Source organism: Ctenopharyngodon idella, chromosome 12 (assembly GCF_019924925.1).
Source record: "Ctenopharyngodon idella isolate HZGC_01 chromosome 12, HZGC01, whole genome shotgun sequence".
NCBI classification, from domain to species: domain Eukaryota; kingdom Metazoa; phylum Chordata; class Actinopteri; order Cypriniformes; family Xenocyprididae; genus Ctenopharyngodon; species Ctenopharyngodon idella.
In genome coordinates this window covers 21,628,721-21,650,113 of record NC_067231.1, presented here as the reverse complement: position 1 = coordinate 21,650,113, position 21,393 = coordinate 21,628,721, and the positions used below count along the sequence as shown (strand labels likewise).

Genomic DNA, 21,393 nt, shown 5'->3' with positions numbered 1-21,393 from the left:
CCACAAAAATATTAACCAGCAAAACCATTTTCAATATAGTTAATAACAAAAACTATTATTAATATCTTAGCAATATTAACTGATAATATTTAAGTACCAAATCAGCATGTTTTCTGAAGGATCATGTGACTAATAAATGCAGCCTTGGTAGGATTAAGATACTTCTTTCACAAACACTACAAAAATATATAAATTGTTGTAATGTCCATTTTGCTTACATATGCAAGAAATGATCTCTTAGATGCTGCTGTAAATTATACAGGAAACCTTCTAACTTGGTGTATTACAAAACATGAATATTAAAAATTAATAACAGGCCCTAAAATACGCAGTTAAATTGCTATTATTGAACAGATGAGTTTGTGGGTATTCTTGAGTGATTCATTAATTCATTCATTCAAAAAAAGTCATTTGTCTGTGAATCGGACTACACTTCTTATGCTGTATGTTTTTGATTCATTAAAAAAATCTGCTTCATAAAGTCACCGACAGACGGCAACAGACACTTTGTCAGGTTTTGTGAGACCAGTGTGTTACCCCTGTCGCAGTCTTTTGGCATTTTTCAGAGCTTGTTTTCAACGCTTGAACATACTGAATCTGTGTTAGAATGTCTGAGAAGTTACATGCTGTAATTTGGTCGCATAGACTGACGCATTGGTCTGTGTCTGTCGGTGCAGTGGGAATTGGCCTCAAAGCATCAGTCCACTTTCAAATAAAAATTTTCTGATAATTTACTCACCCCCATGTCATCCAAGATGTCCATGTCCTTCTTTCTTCAGTCGAAAAGAAATTAAGGTTTTTGATGAAAACATTCCAGGATTATTCTCCTTATAGTGGACTCCAATTGGCCCCAAACGGTTGAAGGTCAAAATTACAGTTTCAGTGCAGCTTCAAAGGGCTCTACACGATACCAGACGAGGAATAAGGGTCTTATCTAGCGAAACGATCGGTCATTTAGAGAAGAAGAAGAAGAGAGCTAGTTCAAGACGTGCATCTATGGTTAAAACGTATATAATTTTTTATTTTATTTTTTTAGAAAATGACCGATTGTTTCGCTAGATAAGACCCTCATTCCTCGTCTGGTATCGTTTAAAGCCCTTTGAAGCTGCACTGAAACTGTAATTTTGACCTTCAACCGTTTGGGGCCAATTGAAGTCCACTATAAAGAGAATAATCCTGGAATGTTTTCATCAAAAACCTTAATTTCTTTTCGACTGAAGAAAGAAGGACATGGACATCTTGGATGACATGGGGGTGAGTAAATTATCAGGAAATTTTTATTTGAAAGTGGACTAATCCTTTAAGAGCTACACATCTGAATATAACTCATCTGGCAGTTAAAATGCTCTTCACCATCATTTGACCATCATTAGATGAATTATTGCTGCCACAGTCAATTGAAAATGTACAAAAATTACGTTTACAGGCCCACTTTCCACAGGCGATAAAACTGTGACAAGTTTTGAGAATAGGCCACAAACTATAATAAGTCTAAAATGAGGCATGTTTGTGTTGAAAAGAATGACAATGTTCATGATGCTATTTCATGGTTAAGCTGAATTGCAGGTGGCTAGTGAATAAGATGCAGATTTTCCTGCTAAAATAACCATCTGTCCTAAAGCACTGAAATGAATCAAAGTCAAATTGAAAAAAATTGAGAAGCTCTGCTAACAGAAAAGTATCAGGCAGAGGTCAAAGAGCAAGAGGAAGATGTAAAAAAAAAAAAAAAAAAAAGAGAAAGATGAGAGATCTTAAGAGTTTGTGAGCATGGCAATGCAGCGAGGCTAAATCCTGTAATGATGGTGTGAAGTTGTAACTTTGCAGGCCAGAGAAGCGAGTCTTAGCATGGAAAAGCAAACTAGCGCATTAACATGCACAATGCCCAAGGCTATGTCTTCTACTCTTTCATGCTTGTGAAGAGTAACCCTAGACGGCTTTGTCTTCATCCCTCCTTCTGTGTGGAAGGGAGGGTTCGCCTCTGGTCCTGTGGGCTGAGGGGAAGGGTCCACTGCAGCCCCTAAATCCAGCAACGGCCGGCAGATCACAACTCTGATCGACAGAGTGCATAAGAAGTGGGGATTTCCTGGGAAAGAAACGTGAACCGAGAGAGGTCGGAATGTTCTCTCATAGCAAGCTCTTAAGCAAATTGCCATGTGTATACCCCTGCCCTGAATGCCAATGTAGAACTGCTGCACAAATGTTTCAGACATAAAAAACTGGCCTATATTTTAGGGATGCACATTATGTCAGTATCATATTGTTTATAAGCCAATATTAAAATATAAGTTATATATATGTATAAATATATATATATATATGGTATTTAGTTGTGCACAAATGTTTTAGACGTAAAAAAATGGCCTAAATTTTAGGGATGCACAGTATATTAGTATCATATTGGTTATTAGCCAATATTAAAATAGATTTTTTTTTGTTTAGATATTTTTTTTAGATGTTTAATTGTGCACAGACATAAAAAAAAAAAAAAAAATTCCCACTATATAAGCCTAAAATATATTATTACACAAAACAAAAGTCCTAAATATATAACATACAATGAGAAACATTGTTTTGATCATTGTTACTGCAATCATCACATCATTCCTGAATCATTAGTTGTCAAAATGTCACAAGACGAGTCTCTAAATTGAGGTACGAAACTAAAAAAACAAAACACAAGCTCAGTGGTTGGAGCGGAATGCAAAAGTACTTTTATACTTTATTTTCTCTTGTTTTTTGCTGTTGTTTTCTGTCATTTACTTCTTTATCCTTTGTTGAATCAAAGGAGTACCAGCCATCATGTATCAGTTGTGTCTGGTTCTGTGAAGTGGGGAGATTTGAATCCCATCACACCTTCACGCTCTTCTCGTCTCCAACCTCATCCCTCCTGGAGTCAGAGACACGGGGAGCAGAGCAGGAAGGAGAGTTCTGAGGAGTGTCTGAACATCAATGCAGAGCCACAGTAAAAGAGGGAGAGCGGTTGTAGGTGTCTGGTAGTGTAGGTGTCTCTGTGTGTGAGGATGTGGGAGTGTGTGTAGGCTGGCTGCTGAGAATCATGGGAAGATGTGGCGGAAAATAGGAGAGCACAAGGGAAGGTGGTTATCAGAGGAGCTGCAATGTCCTCCACACAGGACGAACACTCCCACTCATTTCAATGAGTCGTCTTCAGAGGGGTGTGTGCCTGAGAAAGTCTACAGAATAGAGTCAGGGACAAATTCATACATTCAGTTTAACCAGACGATGATATTGCACTATGCTGTATGTATTTAAATTAAGTAAATGTCATTCTTTCAGTGCAAAAAAAAAAAAGCCTCCACAAATGTAATTCAGTTTACACTCTTTGCCAGTGGAAAGCAAGTGGTAGTAATTCATCAAATGATATAATAATTTCTTAATCTAATAATAATATTAATTATAATTATAATAAATAATGTGTTTATTATAAAATCCTTTAAAAAAAACCCTAGTCAAAAGAACATTTATTTTGAGTTGGATGGCACAACTGCACAACATAACCTCAGTCATGAATTACAGTAACAAAATGATTATTTTTTTTTTTTTCATTAAATGTTTTACATAATATCCTAAAGCTGTCATTTGCATCTAGATGGATTATTTTACCATTCGTTTCACAAGAGATATCCAAAAACGAACGAAAACTGTGCCAACCAACTCCTGTCAATTCTTCCTGTCAATACTGGTACTGATCCATTCAAAGAGTTGTAATTTTATTTTCACAGTTTTCTCTTATGTTCAAAACTATGTATCTTGAGGAGTACTATATATGAGCAACAGTTCTGTACTAGTGAGGTAATGAGAGCCACAGGCACTTCTACCCAGCTAAATGCTAAGTTCATAAAAGATGAAAAAGACAAATCTCTCAGTTACATGAGCAAAATATTTCGCAAAAAGCTCGACTGAAAGGGCAGAACAAGAAAGAATGGTTCCCAACATTCCCTGGCTACCTCATTAAGTTTCCTCTGCCTTACTTTCCAGGCAGTTTCACCATCGCCTCCACTCAACGCACCACCAAAAGGGGACGAGCCCTCCCTTTGAAGGGACCAGAAAGTGTTTCAAATACAAGCCGATTTTAAAGGGAGATAATAAGGGCAAATGAATCTTGTCCAACTTCATTTTGGCCCAAAACAGCCTGTTTTGTCTCCCAATGTCATGTCCTTTTTGCTTACAGCTCTGTTAGCTGGATGGACACAGAAGGCCAGACATTACCAGTTGGTGCTAATCACGAGGGCTGTTGTAGCACTGTTAATCAAGTGTTTTATCGGCATTCAAAGTCAATTGCATCCAATTAGATTCAGTTCCAGCCAGGCCCTGAACGTGAGCCATATTCTCACACATCACGGCTGAATTCATGACTCATGTGTGGAATTGAGATTGGGTTTCCCCCCTTTGCATCTACCAAGAAAGGGCAAATACAATTCACTGCACAGTGCTGGCAGAAGCACCACCCTCTCTAGGCAACGCTTCACTATGCTAATGAGCCTAAGCCAGGGATGCTAGTGTTGACGCTGCAGGATATGTTAGCAAACACTTAAACCTTCAAGTTAAAACACCACACTCAATCAAAAAGTCCATTTTAAATGTCAGTTGGGAAAAAGAAGAGAGAAACAACAAAGTATTTTGAATTTCCTTTAACAGCATAACACGCTCGGCCCAATCTCACAGGAGTTTCCGTAAGGTCAGAACTTCAATGAATAATAGTTGAGCTCTTATATTGTTTGAAGGGAGATGGATATTACACATGCAGTACAGCCCTAAAGCCATAATCATGCATGTGCATGTATGAACGTGGAGTCAAAGCAATATAAAGAGTGCATGAAAAGAGGTAAATAACATGATTTGAAAAAGAATAAACCTTAATCGAGCTAGTCGACTTCTGTATTGTTTTAGAAGGATTTAATAATTAGCTTATTTCTGTTTCAACTATGTAACCCATGAAGTGATTACAAATGAATCAAACAGCATTTGATTAAATAATCAGATTAATTGCAGTTAATAACAATATATCAATACATGCTAAGAAAAGCTTCTAAATAAAGAGAATTCAAGATTAATCATCAAAACGAACATATAGGAAACCACTGGCCTACAGTCAACATCAACATATTTTTAAGTTTGTCGATGTGTTTGAGTTTATCGATGCCAGTATGCTGTAGCCTACGTTTGTTTCTCAGCTAATTTCACTATAAGTGAAGTGTGTAGAAAAAAATGTATTTCAACTTTGTTCAGCATGTCTTGAAACATTGTTGCAAAGTGTGATTAAAAAAATATATATATACATATATATATATATATATATATATATATATATCCAGTTCTTGCCTTGTTGGTGCCAGAGGTCAAAGAATGGCCAGACTGGTTTGAGCTGATAGAAAGGCAGCAACAGTAACTAAAAACAACCACTTGTTACAACCGAGGTATGCAGAAGAGCATCTCCAAATACACAACACGTCAAACCTTGAAGCAGATGGGCTACAGCAGCAGAAGACCACATGGTGCCACTCCTGTCAGCTAAGAACAGGAAACTGAGACTAGGCCTACAATTCGCACAGGATCACCAAAACCGGACAACAGAAAACTGTCTGATGAGTCTCGATTTCTGCTGCAACATTCAGATGGTAGCATCAGAATTTGCCGTAAACAACATGAAAGCATGGATCCATCCTGCCTTGAACCAATTATCCAATTGAACCAGGCTGCCTTGATCCAACCTGAACAGTTCAGGTTGGTGGAAGTGGTGTGGGGGATATTTTCTTGGCACACTTTGGGCCCCCTAGTACAAATTGAGCATCATTTAAACACCACAGCCTACCTGAGTACTTTTGCTGTCATTGCCTTTATGACCACAGTATACCCATCTTCTGATGGCTACTTCCAGCAGGATAATGTGCCACATCACAAAGCTCAAATCATCTCAAACTGGGCTGCATTTCTCAAAAGCATTGTAAGCCTAACTAGATCATAGAACCACTGGCACCAATGGTCTCTACGATCAACTTAGCTCACAGTGCTTTTGAGAAACGCAGCCCAGGCTTCTTGAACATGACAATGAGTTCACTATACTCAAATGACCTCCATTCACCAGATCTCAATCCAATAAAGCACCTTTGGGATGTGGTGGAATGGGAATGGTGGATATATATTTTGTTTGTCATCTCTCACTTTTGCTGAAAACATTGTCTGCAGTAGCTCTCTGGTGTTGTTTTATTCTGAATCTTACCCTTTACTATCCTTGAAAACAGTTAAATTTTGTTACATTAAGTATCGTCCCTCCTTCTAGTCAATGGCATAGGTGAAAGTGGTAATGTTCTCTAGTGAAGTATGGGCACTCCCCCTGCACCAAATACATCTCTGCTACACATTTACATCTACTGACAACCAGATGCTATTTTAATTGGTCCGTTAAAAATTAGTCAGACAAGATTGGAACTTGTGAACCGTCATAAGAAATATTCCTCTGAGCTGCAACATCTCATATTCAGGTAAGGGGCTGAGCCCCCTAAGGCTGAAATCCTAGAATCGCCCCCGGCCATAAGCCATCAGAAGCGAGCGAGGGACCGAGTTTTAGTCTCGTGGAAGGTTCAGTCGAGTACCCAGCAGGAGATCTGCACCCACAGCAGGACTCTGAGCAAAATGTGAAATTTCAGATAGAATTACAGCTGCCTCCAAGACTGTGTACAGAGCAATTCAGCACAGCTCATCTGGGAGAGGAGCAATTATCCTACGGGGAAGGGCTGAATCTTTTTCCCAACCTCCATTCACACCATGCCCTGAGGAATTCCCGTAGCCTGCCTTCACACCAACACCAGAGCCGCCGGATCTCGCTGGAAAGCAACGGGAGCTTTTGTTGTGGTGGATTCAGATTTGATGCACGCATCTCTTTTTAAGACGTGGTGTCAAATGATTTACTGGAGTCAGCTCAAAAGGGAAAATGAGTGCTTGCCAGTCTCTTGTGTATAACCAGCCCCTGTTTAGACTCCAGCAAACTTCACAAATATGATAAAGCCCACTCTTTAAATGGTACGGCACCGTATCTCAGCACACTCTTAAAATAGAATACATGCTGTTGGCAAAAAGAGCCATATGGAGAAGGAAAGAGAAAGAAGGAGAGGGACAAGAAAGAAGGAGAGGTGAATAGGAGGGGAAAGGTTCATAGCTCAGAGGATACTCTTTCATAGTTATGGAGATTTCTTATTTCTTAGATATTCTACTAAGAAGAAATAAAAGTAAACAAAATAGACAATTGTTGACATACAGAGCATTGAGCTAGCTATAAAATTAAAATGAATAATAAGGTCTGGTACTGCCCCAAACAAATGTTTGAGGTAAAATATGTAAAAATACTTCGGTATCTTGGTATATCTTGGTAAATCTGAGTAGAGTTTGAGACAATGTTGAGATCTTTTCTGAAACTCTAGGGATGACATGATGGATTACTGGGGTCTTTTCCTAAGAGAAAAATCTGAGAAGGAGAAGACCCAAGTAAAGTCTTAATTTGCTCTGAGGAGAGGTCATGAAATTTCTCTCTCCTAAAATATCTAATGAGAATACAAGACACAAATGATAACTTTTGATATACAAAAACAAAAGATGTAACAATTAAAGTGAATAATTTGGCCTTGGAAGTATTTGATAAGAAAATTTTGAGGTCAAAATGAGAACTGATGGCAGACTTATCTTGGCAAATCTGAGCGTAGTTTTCTTCTGAAAATCTAGAAGAGACACGTAAGATTACTGAGGGTTTTCATTTCTCAGGAAACTTCATGGAGGTCTCAGCTATGTTTCACAGAATTATCAACTTTTCTCAGATGTTTCTCCTAAAATGCCTATGCAGGAATAATAATAGATTTAAATGAGAAAATTGTCAACATACAGCACTCTGAAATCAATGTGGATAATTAATTCCTGGAAGAATTTCATCAAAAATTTTTCTTCTAACACTAAAGGAGATGTACAGTATGTGAAAATACCAGCATCTTTTTTTCTCTAATGCAAAAGACTTCTGAAAAAGTCTCCATTTGCTTTCCATTTAATCTCATTACTGCCTAAGAGAAACAATTAAGATCTCATCTGTGATTTTTCTTTCCTGTAGGAGGAGAGGAGAGAAGGGAAAGGTGAAGAGAAGAATCGGGAGATGAAGAGAGGACATGATAATGTAGTCATGCTGAGATGTGTTCCAGCAAAGCCAGCATAAGTCAAACTCCACTGAGCGACTCGGCAGCGAGTTCAATTACAAGTTGGTGCTGAAGGTCAGATATTGTAGTTCAAGTGATACAATGTGCAAAGATGGATGGGCCTGCTGATAATATTTAACTAAGTAATCTCACAGTACAGTGAGAGCTTGTTTAAAGTGCTCATATCCTTGGAAACCCTTGGCTCAGCGAGGCCTCTTATTATAGACCATCGGTGCGGGTGTCCCTCAAACATTAACTCCCGTTACTTATGCAGTCTGCAGAGTCTCTGACAAATATCCCAGCAAAATGAAAGGATGTAGTCTTCCTGTGATGAAACAAGCTGGTAAAGATGAGGAGGGGTTGGCCATTGCTGTAAGAGTTGTAGAAAACCCTTTGTTGTATAAGTGCCTCATTTAAAAGTTTCCCCTATTTTAAAGAGAAAAAGACCTTCCCTCCGTACTAAGAAAAAAAAAAAAAAGACTACGAAATGAAGTGCAAGGCGTGACAGACACACGGCTGAGCTGCTTTACAAGTTACTCGCAGCTACGCTTGATGAAAAAACACGGCCCGTGAAATGACACAAAAGGTATGCCGCCGTCGAAACCCTCTTTCATGCAGCGAATAGAGAGAGAAAGAGAGCTGCCGTAGAGTGATCAGTGCCTCACTGTGAATAGTCTACTGTCATCAGCCTGCCTGCGCTTAGGAAAAAGATCTGTCAGCTCTTATCAACGCACAATCACAAAGAGACATTAAAATACAGCATCTGAACTACTTCAGCTTTTTACACCACTCTGTGTTTCTCTACACAATCAAGCACATTTCCCACATCACACTTATACGGCCTTTATACTATTGTGAGGAAACTGAACTATAATGAGTCGGGGGTTTTATTCACGTGGCACACGCAAATTTCCCTGACTGCTTGATATAATGGAATATGAAGTACAAATCATTACTCATACTGTAAGAAATCACTTCTGGGCAGAGAATAAGGATAGTGTGGAAATTTGACACATCTCAATTTGATGCTTTCTGTACTTTCATTTAAAAAAAGTTTCTTGTTTAGTTCTATCCAGGAAATTTGGTTACATTTTGTCAAGTTACAATGCTCGAAGCTGAAAACAATCAGTCCTCTTGATGCATATATGTTGTATATTTATGCAAACATACAATAAATACAGCATACATTAAAATAACATTAAACAATATATAGTTTTGCCATTACATTTGGTAAATTTTTGGTACATTTGATATATATATATATATATATATATATATATATATATATATATGTGTGTGTGTGTGTGTGTGTGTACGTGATATATATATATATATATATATATATCACATTGTAAAAATGACCTTAAAGGGTTAATTCACCCAAAAATGAAAATTATGTCATTTATTACTCGCTCTCATTCAAAACACTGCTTCAAAGCTTTATGAATCTTTTGTTTCGAATCAGTGGTTCGGAGCACCAAAGTCACATGATTTCAGTCATAAGTGTTTTGAAATTTCAATAGTTCACGAAACTTTGGCAGTTTGATACGCGCTCCGAACCACTGATTCGAAAGAAAATATTTGTAAAGCTTCGAAGCTTCATGAAGCAGTGTTTTGAAATCACTCATCACTAGATATTGTTGAAAAGTCATTATTTGTTTGTTTTTTTGGCGCACGAAAAGTATTCTTGTCGCTTTATAATATTAAGGTTGAACCACTGTAGTCACATGAACTGTTTTAAATATGTCTTTAGTACCTTTCTGGGTATCTGAAAGTGTTAATTATCTTGCTGGCAATAGAGGCCTCACTGAGCCATCTGATTTTATCAAAAATATCTTAATTTGTGTTCTGAAGAGGAACAAAGGTCTTATGGATGTGGAACAACATGAGGGTGAGTAATTAATGACAGAATTTTCATTTTTGGGTGAACTAAACCTTTAATTAACTAATTTGTTAAATGCATTGACAGCTGTATGTGTATATATAGTTCCACATTTGCTTCTATCAGTTTATGATATTGAATATTTTAAGAAACATTACATTAATGAATTTGGCAGACGCTTTTATCCAAAGAGACAAACATATTATCTCTCTGTATATTTTTATCAGTTCAAGATAATTTTAACTATCATTTTTGATGCATGATCAATTGCCCGCCCCTAATCATAACAATTGTGATAGGTGGTTTAAAATTTCTGTCACTCACATCTAAATGGACAATACAGTACCAAATTTAATGCCAAAAGTCAAAATCTACGCTTGTAAGACAGTCTTTGTGCGTCAAGAGCGACAGGATTGAAGTACTTTGAACAGAATAGTGCAGAATTGCAGACTGGTGATTCCCGGCCCACTTTGAGCAAAGTTTAGTTCTTGCCAACTGTTTAGTTCCTACTAACCAATTTGTTTTTATTAGTTTGACTTTAGACACATCGCTTCAAACTCTCTAAAGTATAGCAACAGCACAAGTAACTGTGCCTAACAACTTGTCATACCACACAGCATGCAACATACGAGACATATTGTAAACCCACTTGAATGCAATGAGGTCCATCCACCCTTCCTGAAGACATAAAACACATCAATCTCTCCACCGCTCAGCTGACTAATTTTCGTCCCACCACAAACTTCTAGAGCAGAACAGACTTTCGTCCCTGAAGCAACAACAAAAACTTTTCAGAAAAAATCACAACATCAAAAGCCCACACACTCTCTGACTAAGAAACGCCCAGGTATATTCTATCAAAGAGAATTGTTGCCAAAATCCTCTTCAGTTAAGAGACGGAGAGGACTGTTTCACATCAAAGGCTGCTGTGGAGTTATGTTTCTGCAATCTTTAATTCTGCAGGGCAAGACACAATTTTATTTGTATTTAAAGTTTAGGGGAACAAAAAAAAAAAAAAAGGTTTTGATGCAATTGACATCAGATATCTTAAAAATAGTTAGCTTATCTAGGGGTATCATCCTACAGAGCATGTTAGATGAAATTATACAGGGCTTTTAGAAGTAACTGTAACAGTATACATTTACCCAGTTACAGTGGCAAACAGCTGCCAATAGAGAGGTGCAGGGATGACGTCAAAACCCGGAAGACTAATTCGCCACTGGGGTTTTATAATGGGGTTTTTCAATTTATGAATAAAATAAGGCCTGTGGAAAACATAACTTGACAGTACTGACGTTCACACATTCACACCCCAAACGTTCTTATCTAGTAACTTATTAAAAACATTCGTTTTCAAAAATAAACATAACTGCTTCAGTATTCACATCTTCGGTATAATAAGTTAAATGAATATCTGCAACAGAAATTGTGAGTGCATGTTGGCCACATGCTCCAGTCAGTGATCTGTGCAGGTGTCACCGTGTGTCCTTGCTGTATAGAGTCATTCAGAGAAATAAGAGATAGAGTCACTCTCATTTTATGGTGGCTATTTTATAATAAAGTCATATGGTTGGACATTGTGATCCTTTTAAATTGGCCCATCTGGAGTGTGTCAGTGCCAGCCAGAGGTCATACTATTACATTTAGCCACTGGTTTTACTATATCTGATATTGCACCTCATCTGTCTGTGAGGGGTGAAAGATGTGATTCCTTCCTGAGAAATCTTTTCAATATCATGACATTCTTCCCCTCGGTTTAAATAAATGCATGAATATAACAGAAGAGCTTCGGCTTTTAATGTGAATTCTGTTTTGCACTCCTTTTAGACCTGAAAAAAGCTTTCTGTAGAGCAGTATGCAGACCTGTTTGTGGTTTCCATTATATGCAGAGTTTAAATTACATTATTCATATACAGTATTATCAGTAGTACATTATTTCCTTCAAAGGAATGTATTACATAAAATAATTTAATACTTTTATTCAGCAAGGACGCAGTAAATTCATTAAAGGTGACAGTAAAGACTTTTACACTGTTACAAAAATGATTATTTCAAATAAATTCTGTTATTTTGAACTGTTTATTCATCAAAGAAACCTGAAAAAAGTTTCCAAGTATTCAGGGTTTCCAAAATATTAAGCAGTTTTCAACATTGATAATAATAAGAAATGTTTTTTGAGCACCAAATCAGAATATTAGAATGATTTCAGAAGGATCATGGGACACTGAAGACTGGTGTAATGATGCTGAAAATTCAGCTTTGCCATCACAGAAAATATCAAAACGAAACAAAAATTATTCAGACGTTTTTGATATTTTTGGTATATTTTTACTAGTGGGTACAGGACACTATAGTTCATTCATGTAAGTGATGATAGCAAAATAAAGTAAACTGTGACATATTATACCCAAAAATTCTTCATACAGTGGACTACCAGTAAAATGTATGAAAATTTGGAACCAAAAATTATTCAGACATTTTGACCTGACCATGTCTATATATATATATATATATATATATATGTATGTATATATTAAAATATTAGAACAGAAAACAGTTATCTTAAATTGTAATAATATTTTATAACATTACTGTATATTGCAGCCTTGGTGAGCATAAGAGAATAATAATTTAAAAAATCCTACTGACTCCAAACTTTTGAACACACACACACACACACACACACACACACACACACACACACACACACACACACACACTATCACCTGAAACCTAAAAAGATTTAAAACAAAAGAGAGAGAGAGAGAGAGAGAGAGAGAGAGAGAGAGAGAGAGAGAGAGAGAGAGAGAGAGAGAGAGAGAGAGAGAAATCAGTGGTAATTTAAATTTATTTAGGATGCACCACTTGCTTTACTCTCACTTTATTCTTTTTGCCCCCATACCACCGTTTAGAAAACGGCTTTTAAAAAGGAGTTACGGAATGTCCCGATGACTTTTATAATGGCCTTAGAGATGAAAAAGCGGAATTCCCTTTTCATGAGCCATATTATGCACAATCCTTGATCTTGAATTTGGTATAGCACACCTTTGCTTCACGCAAATACTGAAGCAGAGCACCTACAAACCCATAAGTAGTTACATATTTAAAGCGACCTCTGTTTCAAGGTTACAGGTTGGAAGGTAGAAAAAAGGGAAAAGAAAAAGCAATTTCACATTTAATATTTGGTCTGTTGTGCTTATGAGTTTGAAAATGTGTGTGTGTGATGTCTATAGAAACATGCAACATCCCCTTTCGGAGACAGGAGCCCTCAGGGTCCTCTGACGGAGCGCACACATTGAGTTAAAAGACTTGGAGGTGGGGGGATTTCAAAGCCTCCCCTGCAGACATGCTCCAGCTTTGTGCATTTTAATGGTGAGATATTCAAATCTCCTAGTATGCCATCCCTCACCCTCATTTCTCCATCAGTCCATGCAGGGCGCTTCTGTCTGCAGCTAATGGGATGCCATGTATGCAAGGAGAGGGCTTATTTGGGGAGGTCTCTGCCTCCTTGAGGTTAAAGGACCTTGAAATTTGCTTTCTTTTCATTCTTTTTTTTTTCTTAACTGAATGAACTTGGATAATTAAATGGAATAAAATACATTAAAATAACGTAATAATGGTAAGAGGAAAATTGGAGAGGTTCACTAGTCATTCCCCACAGCTGTGCAGGCTATTAACAGCAGTATCAAGGCGTTCTTGCGTGAAACCTTGAAGCTGCTTGCAATAAGAGTTAACAACGTTCCCACTGTAAGTCCCCTGCAATGTCTTTGGTAAACAAGGAAATTAAAAATATGCACATAAACCCCAGCATTATTAGATGATATTTCCTCACTGCCACTTTGTATATGAGCACAACCAGAGCAGACTCTGTGGTTTGTTTGCCTAATATTGGAATTCACAGAAGTGTTAACTAAGTAAAAGTGAATTTGGGTGTTAATTTGTTTGGGGTGTCCAGCCGTCTCTAGTGATTTGAGGCCTTGAAAGCTTCATGGCTGTTTGTTAAAACCACCATGTAATCAAAATCAAATACACTGCTGAACAATATCCAATATTTTGTATTCTATAATATGTTTTCCTACATTTATTAATTTTATGATTGGTTTATGTACTATAAACACTTGTGGTTTAAGTCATCATGGATTTTATACAATGTAAATAAATGTAATTTTTTTAATATAAGGCAGAAAATTATATATTTTATGGTTTCTATACTGCAATAAAGGCTATGTCAATTAGCATTGCATTATTCATATATTTTATTGTTATGAAAATACCCCGAGATTGCTTGAAAAACACACATAAACCATATATTGTCACAACCGTGTGTGTATTCTCTTCACGATTCATCAGTCAAAACGTTTCTGCTTTTTATTCAGCTACAGCAATAGCTGAATGCCTTTGTCTATAAGGGATTTCCTGGAACCTCATAAATTATTACTTTTATGAGTCCGTTTTGGACTTTCTGTGAGAGAGCGCCCTCTGGCTTCCAGTATGAAATAAACACACATTACATGAGTGTTTAACACTCCATAATTGCTTACGGTGTCTCATTTTGAATAAGAATAAAACATCAGGTCATGCATGGACTATCTTGCCTCTATTAATTTAAATCTACTGTAGATTTATTCACATTGACCCATGAAAACATCTACATGAACACTTTTACCTGAAAAAAGTGCCAGGGACGATGTTAAATAAACACATCCCTGCATATTCTACGCCGCTGCCTTAAAGGAAATTTATATAATGTCATTCTAAACACCAACAAAGGTGACAAACATTGGTGCACCTAGAAAATGTATAACTCACAATACATTTTTAAAAATGTTATTAACAAGTGTCTATTTTTAAAAAAGGGACAATCACTCTGACTTTGTATTTCAATCAGAAATGCATAAAGCCAATTCATGTGGACAAAGCCAAAGTTGTGGGCCTCCTTCACAACTGCTAAATGACAAATGAAGGGCTCCGGACCCTCCCTTTGGCATAATTAGGGATCATTTGAAATGGGCTGGGGTATACATTGACCTTCTACTAAAGGGGGGAAAAAAACAGGAGGCATAATCTAATAGTTGCAAATTGTTGATGCATATATTAAACATAATAGCGTTGGCCATTCGCCCTGCGCTGTATCCCATGTGGAAATGCCCTGACTGGGCTACAGATCAGTGGATGGACAGAGTTCACATGGCATCTGTTTGATCAAAGTTTCCACACCAAAGATCTGGCATCGTAATCGCATTGGGTCAGGCTACTGCGGAATGTGGCTTCGAAATCAAAACGAGCCACTGGGTTTCAGAGTCACGGAGGATAAGAGCTACACGCTCTGTGCTGAAGGACATTGAATTTTTTTTTACATTATCATGATAATAAAGAGAAAGGCTTCCAGTTGCTACCATTAAGGCAAGCAACAAATATATCATCCTGCTCCCTGTGTTCTAAAGAGCGGGCATGACGGCCTGGCCCTAAATTGACCCTCACTTCTCCCGTATCAGAACATGCATAAATACCTGGGGCAGCAGAAACAAGGAACGCTATTAATCAACGGACACGGGGGCTCAGATCTGGAACGGCTTTAAATCCAATAGGAGATTCCTTTCAGATGTTTAAAGCCCAACGGTTTAATATCCCCGCCATCCCCAAGTGGGTAATTGTTTCGCCGCCGCAGACAGAGAAACTGTCGATCAAGTCTCGCTTGACCTTGTTTCTGTGTCTGTACTGACCTCCGGAAATGTAAAGCAAAGATCATATCACATAAAAAGCAATACTCCCACAAACGGGCCCCAAGCTGCAAATTGATTCTGCTGCCATGGAATTCACTCCCATCTCAGAGAAGCAGAGGAAGGGGGGCATCAGGAATGGGTCTCCTTCCGCCGCATTCATCCTTTTTTTGCAGATATCTGTCCTGCGCGTCGGCTCGCAGATTTTTATCGTTATGAAAAGGCACTCTGCATATGCTGGTGGAGCTTGTGCTGGTGACAGATAGCAGACGGACAAATAAGCCGGCGACTCCGGCTGCGGGCGTTTAACACATTTCCTCTGTCGTGGCGCTGATAGCAGGTTCAATTGTCTGCGGTAATGGGCCAAAGGGATCGAGACTCGCCGTGGCGACATTGCCCAGAGAGGGGCATGGAGATTGTCTCAGGAGACCGTCGCCCCCTTTGTACCAATGAGAAGCCAGCAGACAAGATGGTTATCCCCGCACTGTCCGAAAGCCACTGTTGTCTATTAAATCCCCTAAATTGAATTTAAAAGAGTCTCAGATTAAGTTAGAAAGTCTCCAGATGTCCTTGCAATGGACCAGGGACCAGTGACCCATAGCCTAATTAAAATTCAAGCTGAAAAAGAGTGTACTTTGATCAAATCAAACTTTAATTAGCTCAGATAACCCCCAAGCTACCTCCAAAACATTACCAACTGAAGGAATCGAGGACATTCTTCTGGAAAATTCATCATCCACAGGAGATGCGCTAGAGTATGCACAAAGGAGAATATTTCGGCACAATTAGCATCAGCTTTAGGAACAAGCATCAATAACGGCTATTTTACACACAAATCAGCATAAGGTGACTAACCTTTGGTACATTACCATTGCCCGCCCCTTTTGCACAGACCGATGTCAAAGGTCCTGCTAGCCAGAGGTACCGGCAAAATCAAATTCCCCCAACCTTTTGGATCACTCGAGTCGGTGCTAAATAATTGATGTGGCCATTGAGACCGGTGGCAGTGGCGGTTGCAGTGATTTGATTTCGGAGCCAGTCTGAATGGGTTCAAGATCTTTACAGACACCCCGTGGAGGGCCAGTGAGAAATGTCAATCGCACCTCATCTACGGACGGGGCTTCTCTGCTACACAGAGAGAGCGGCAATCTCCAGGCAATCTGCAGCAAGTTCACCATCCACATTTAATGAGACACACACATACACACACACACACACACACACACACACACACACACATAGCTGGAGTGGTAGAACAAAGAGGCGTTCAGTTGTAGCTCTGACAAGTGTCAACTTCACTGCAACTGTGGCACGTAAGAGGATTTCCTTGATAATATTAAAAGAAAAGAGAGGAAATGACAAAACAGGATATTATCATCTAATTGACTGCTATGTTTGCGTTACATATTTGCACGTTGGTGAAGCCAAAGTCTGTGCAAATTGTTATGGTGGTTGCTGATTTGATTTGTAGCCACTGAAATCTAGCCAAAACAACTACTGCAGCTTTTGTCAGTTCATTACTAAAAGTGTGTGCCCTATGTTTTTTACAACTTTCTTTATTGTGTAATGTTGCTGTTTGAGCATAAAAAAGGTCTGCAAAGTTACAAAACACAAAGTCCACTCCAAAGGGAGTTATTCTTTATATCAGTAATCACTGTTTCTGAACTCCCTGAAACACCTCGACTGTAGTGAAGTTTTCTTCCGGAATCAAACATGTCACAATATTCCTCATTTAAATAATAACCCTGTCCAAGACAAACGGGGGGAGACCTGGTTGTGTTAATAGTGTGTTGAAACTCGCAGTTATGGTAAGGGCTTGACATTTCCCAAACACACTCAAAGCGGTTGACCAATCACAACACACTGGTCCAGCCGACCAATTAGAGTACATTGCGCTTTTCGGAAGGAAAGGTTTAATAGAGACAGGAACTAAACAGAGTGTTACTGACAGACTGGTTAGAGTAGTGCTGAAACAATGTAAAATATGTGAATTTATTATTTTTTTTTTTTAAATATTCAAGCATGAAAACCTATTCTAGTATACCCCAAAAACAAAATCAAGACTTTGTAAAAGGGCATAATAGGTCCTCTTTAAAAAGTTTCATATAATAAATTAATCAACTGTGTACTTAATCATAATGAGCAAAGAGCAAAAACTGTCCGGGTTAAATGTTTTTTCATCTGCTGTAGTGTGAAAGGCCCAATCTATTTTACATCCCATCACATATGTTGAGCGTGTCACACATATTTATAAATCTAATGAAATGGAACAGACATGTTGTCTTGCAGATTTATTTCATGTTACTTTATGAAGTTCCATATGTTCTGCTGTGCATCTGACAAACTAGAATTGTCACGCTCGCACGGTTCATTTTTCGGCCGGCGTGATGAGTAACGCCACCCTTGTAATTCTTTTCAGGTATTCAGTCAAATTCTGCACCAGCAGGCAAGCCGTTCGCAAACACCTGGGATTTGAGCGTTCTGACTGGCGGAGGCTAACTTAATCATCTATAATTGGTAGAGTGGTTCTCATTTATAGTGACTGACAGCATCGATCTGTCTCAAAGGTAAGCCATCAGGCCTAATAAATAAAGGAAAAGAAACAAGTAGTCACATTCCAAATGAGCAGAAAAACGGCAACATGACACAATGTAAAAATGAGACCCGCATCATATCTTATTGAGGAGCGAGTCTAATCCCCAGAAAGAGAGAGGCTAGATATCGATGTGCATGATATTAAATTTAAAAATCTTGGGACCTTAAATAATTTAAGCGTGAAAGATCACAGAGTATTTGATCTAGTCTCTGTATCAAAACTACATTACACAGGGCAAAAACTGTGACAGAGCCTCAAAAAGAGAACTTTACACTGTCTCGCAGCAGAAATGTCACAACATGAGGGTTTGTGAGATGCTAGAGGGGTGCTACTGATGCATGGATTCACTCTCTAAAGATTTCAGTGAGGCATGTGCTTAGACTGCTCGCACATATGGCAGAATACACACGGACAGGATATTATGTGTAGCTGTGAGAGAAAATCGAGCATTTGTTATGATCATATTGTGTGAAAGCTATTGCAAGAAAATCTGCATCTACTGTCAAAGCTGCGGCCTCCATGCATTACAGTTGTGCTGTATACAAAAGAAACATTTCATCAGTAGCCCGAGGCTGTTTATTTATTGCCTGAGGTATCTATACTGAGGTAACAGAGCTTGTATCACATCAAAGCCAAACTAAAAAAAATGCATATATGTTGAGCTATATTGTTTGCGTCGGTGACTTGAGTTTGAATTCACTTGCTACATTTCCTGTCCTCTCTCTAGCATAGTGTAAATAAAGAGTAGGGCAATGGCAAGTATATAAAAAAATAATTTGTCTTTGTCAAGAAAAAAAAAAAAAAACTCTTACAGGAGATCAAAGGCGTCAAAATACCACAACACAACCAACAGTACATCTGGTTCATTTGACAATAATAAAAAATTCAACCTCACAACCAGCAACAGCAGACATTCGATTTAAAACAGCCCGTGATACTCAGCTAGGCTTCAGTGTGCTTTTTCCACACGAAAAGCTTGGATGCATTTTGTCTGATTCCACAGTGCTCAGAAAAGCTCTAGGCAAAATACATGACCAGAGTAGGTTACTACTTTGTTTCACGATTAAACCTCTGCGATGCTATCATTAAGCCTTGGGGATCTTTTTGCGAAGGACTGCCTCCGGAAACAATGTTTTGTCTGTACAGATTAACCAGCGGAACATCTCTCGTCCAAATTCACCTTGAAAGTCCTTCAGATTTCCACCTTTCCAGTCCTCTTCCTCGCTCTGTGTCATCGGGCCTGAGCTTTGGGCCAGAGTGTGTTCCTTCCCCTTCAATACACCATGTTTCAATGGCCATCCAAGTCATGCGCAAGAGCCCGGCTATGAGCAATGACTAACAAATTTGTTGAGGAGTAAGTAATGTTAGGTTTGCTGACATTGGCAAGCCTTGCCACACTCTCAGACTGCAGAGAAAAGCAAAAGATAAATTATAAGCCTCACACATATATCTTTGTTTTTTATTGTATGCATTGAATCAATAGCACTATTTGAAGGTTTATTGTGATACAAGACACTTTCCATTTTTTAAGGAATAACAGCAGTCTGCTTGAGGTTAGATATTCTTATCCTTACTCAGCACTTCCAGTCAAACTTTCTTTTGTTGGGTTCTGTGATGTTAGGCATAATATCTTCTCGAACAGCTCAATTTCTGTTTAGCAAAGAGGTAACACTTTACAAAGAGGCTCTCTGTGTTAAAATTAGTTAATGCAATGCCATTTATTATACTGGATTAGTGTTAATTTCTGTTTAACATCCCAGTTAGACAGATATTATGAACATGAATTAACAAAGAATAATAGCATATTTATAAATTAACACTAACCTAGATTAATAAATGCTGTACATCTGGTTCATTTGATGATAATAAAAATTCAACCTCACAGCCAACAGCATATATTCGATTGGCTTCAGTGTGTTTTTTCCACACAAAAAGCTTGGATGCATTTTGTCTGATTCCACAACGCTCTAAAAAATGTTGTTCATGATACCTAATGCATTTACTAATGTTAACCAACTGAACCTTTGTGTAAAGCTTCCTTCGCATTCATTACATGCTACTGTTGACAAATGAGTCCATGATTTTATAATGTTGCAAAGCAATTATACGAAACACCCTGTATAAAGAATCTAACCTCAATTCTTCATGCATATTTACACCAATCAGACACAGTGTTTCCTTTGCTTTCAGCCTGTGTCACTGAATTAAGACCGACTGCCATTAATTCACCACCCTGTGTGTTTATCACCTGCAGGCCTTGTCTAAAAAGTGCTGTCCTAAATTGCCAGTTAGCAGATAAAGGTATTTTGTCATGGGGCAGGATTTGTAATTTCAAGGTATGCTAAATTATAAAAATATTAAGGTATGTGAAAATTTCGAATAGGAAAAAAAAAAAAAAAAAACAGCATGTGTATAAATGTGAACGCCTCAAGCTTTGCTCTGTAATAGAATCTTGGACTTTTCCTACATAAATTGAAGGATATAATTCAAATGAGCTGAAGCATTTTAAGGTCAAAGGAATATTAAATTCATGCAGCACTGACATAAATTGTCTGAGAAGAAAAAAGAAACTAAAGCACTTTCTACCTGCATGTATTCAAATGCAAAGCAATATTATGTTTACATTCACACAGGCCAAAGGGAATGGTGTGAATGTCCATGTCAACTAACATAAAAAGATGAATGGCTTTTATATGAAATTAGTTTTAGCCTCTTTAAGCACCTTTTCATCATGTTTCCGCATGGACACAGCACAACTTTTACTGCCTCAGTCCAAAGATGTGTCAATCTCACAGAGCTCAACTCTCCAAACTCTGACAATCACACATGAATCCTGCTCTCTCCTTCTCATTCTATCTCCATTTTTCCCTTTCTTTCCTCTCATGCATCACACATTCGACTGTCCCCCTCCAAAACAGATAAGCGCAGAACGCGGAAAAAGCAAACCACGACCACGGAAATTCTCTACACGGTGGCGATCAGTAAAATTAGCATGACAATACT

The 21,393-nt window shown here is 38.1% G+C and overlaps 1 protein-coding gene across 1 annotated transcript in view; it reads right to left on the bottom strand.

Moving 5' to 3' along the window:
• The window catches only part of rbfox3a (RNA binding fox-1 homolog 3a), a 395,081-nt gene that overhangs the window by 256,681 nt on the left and 117,007 nt on the right, over positions 1-21,393 (bottom strand).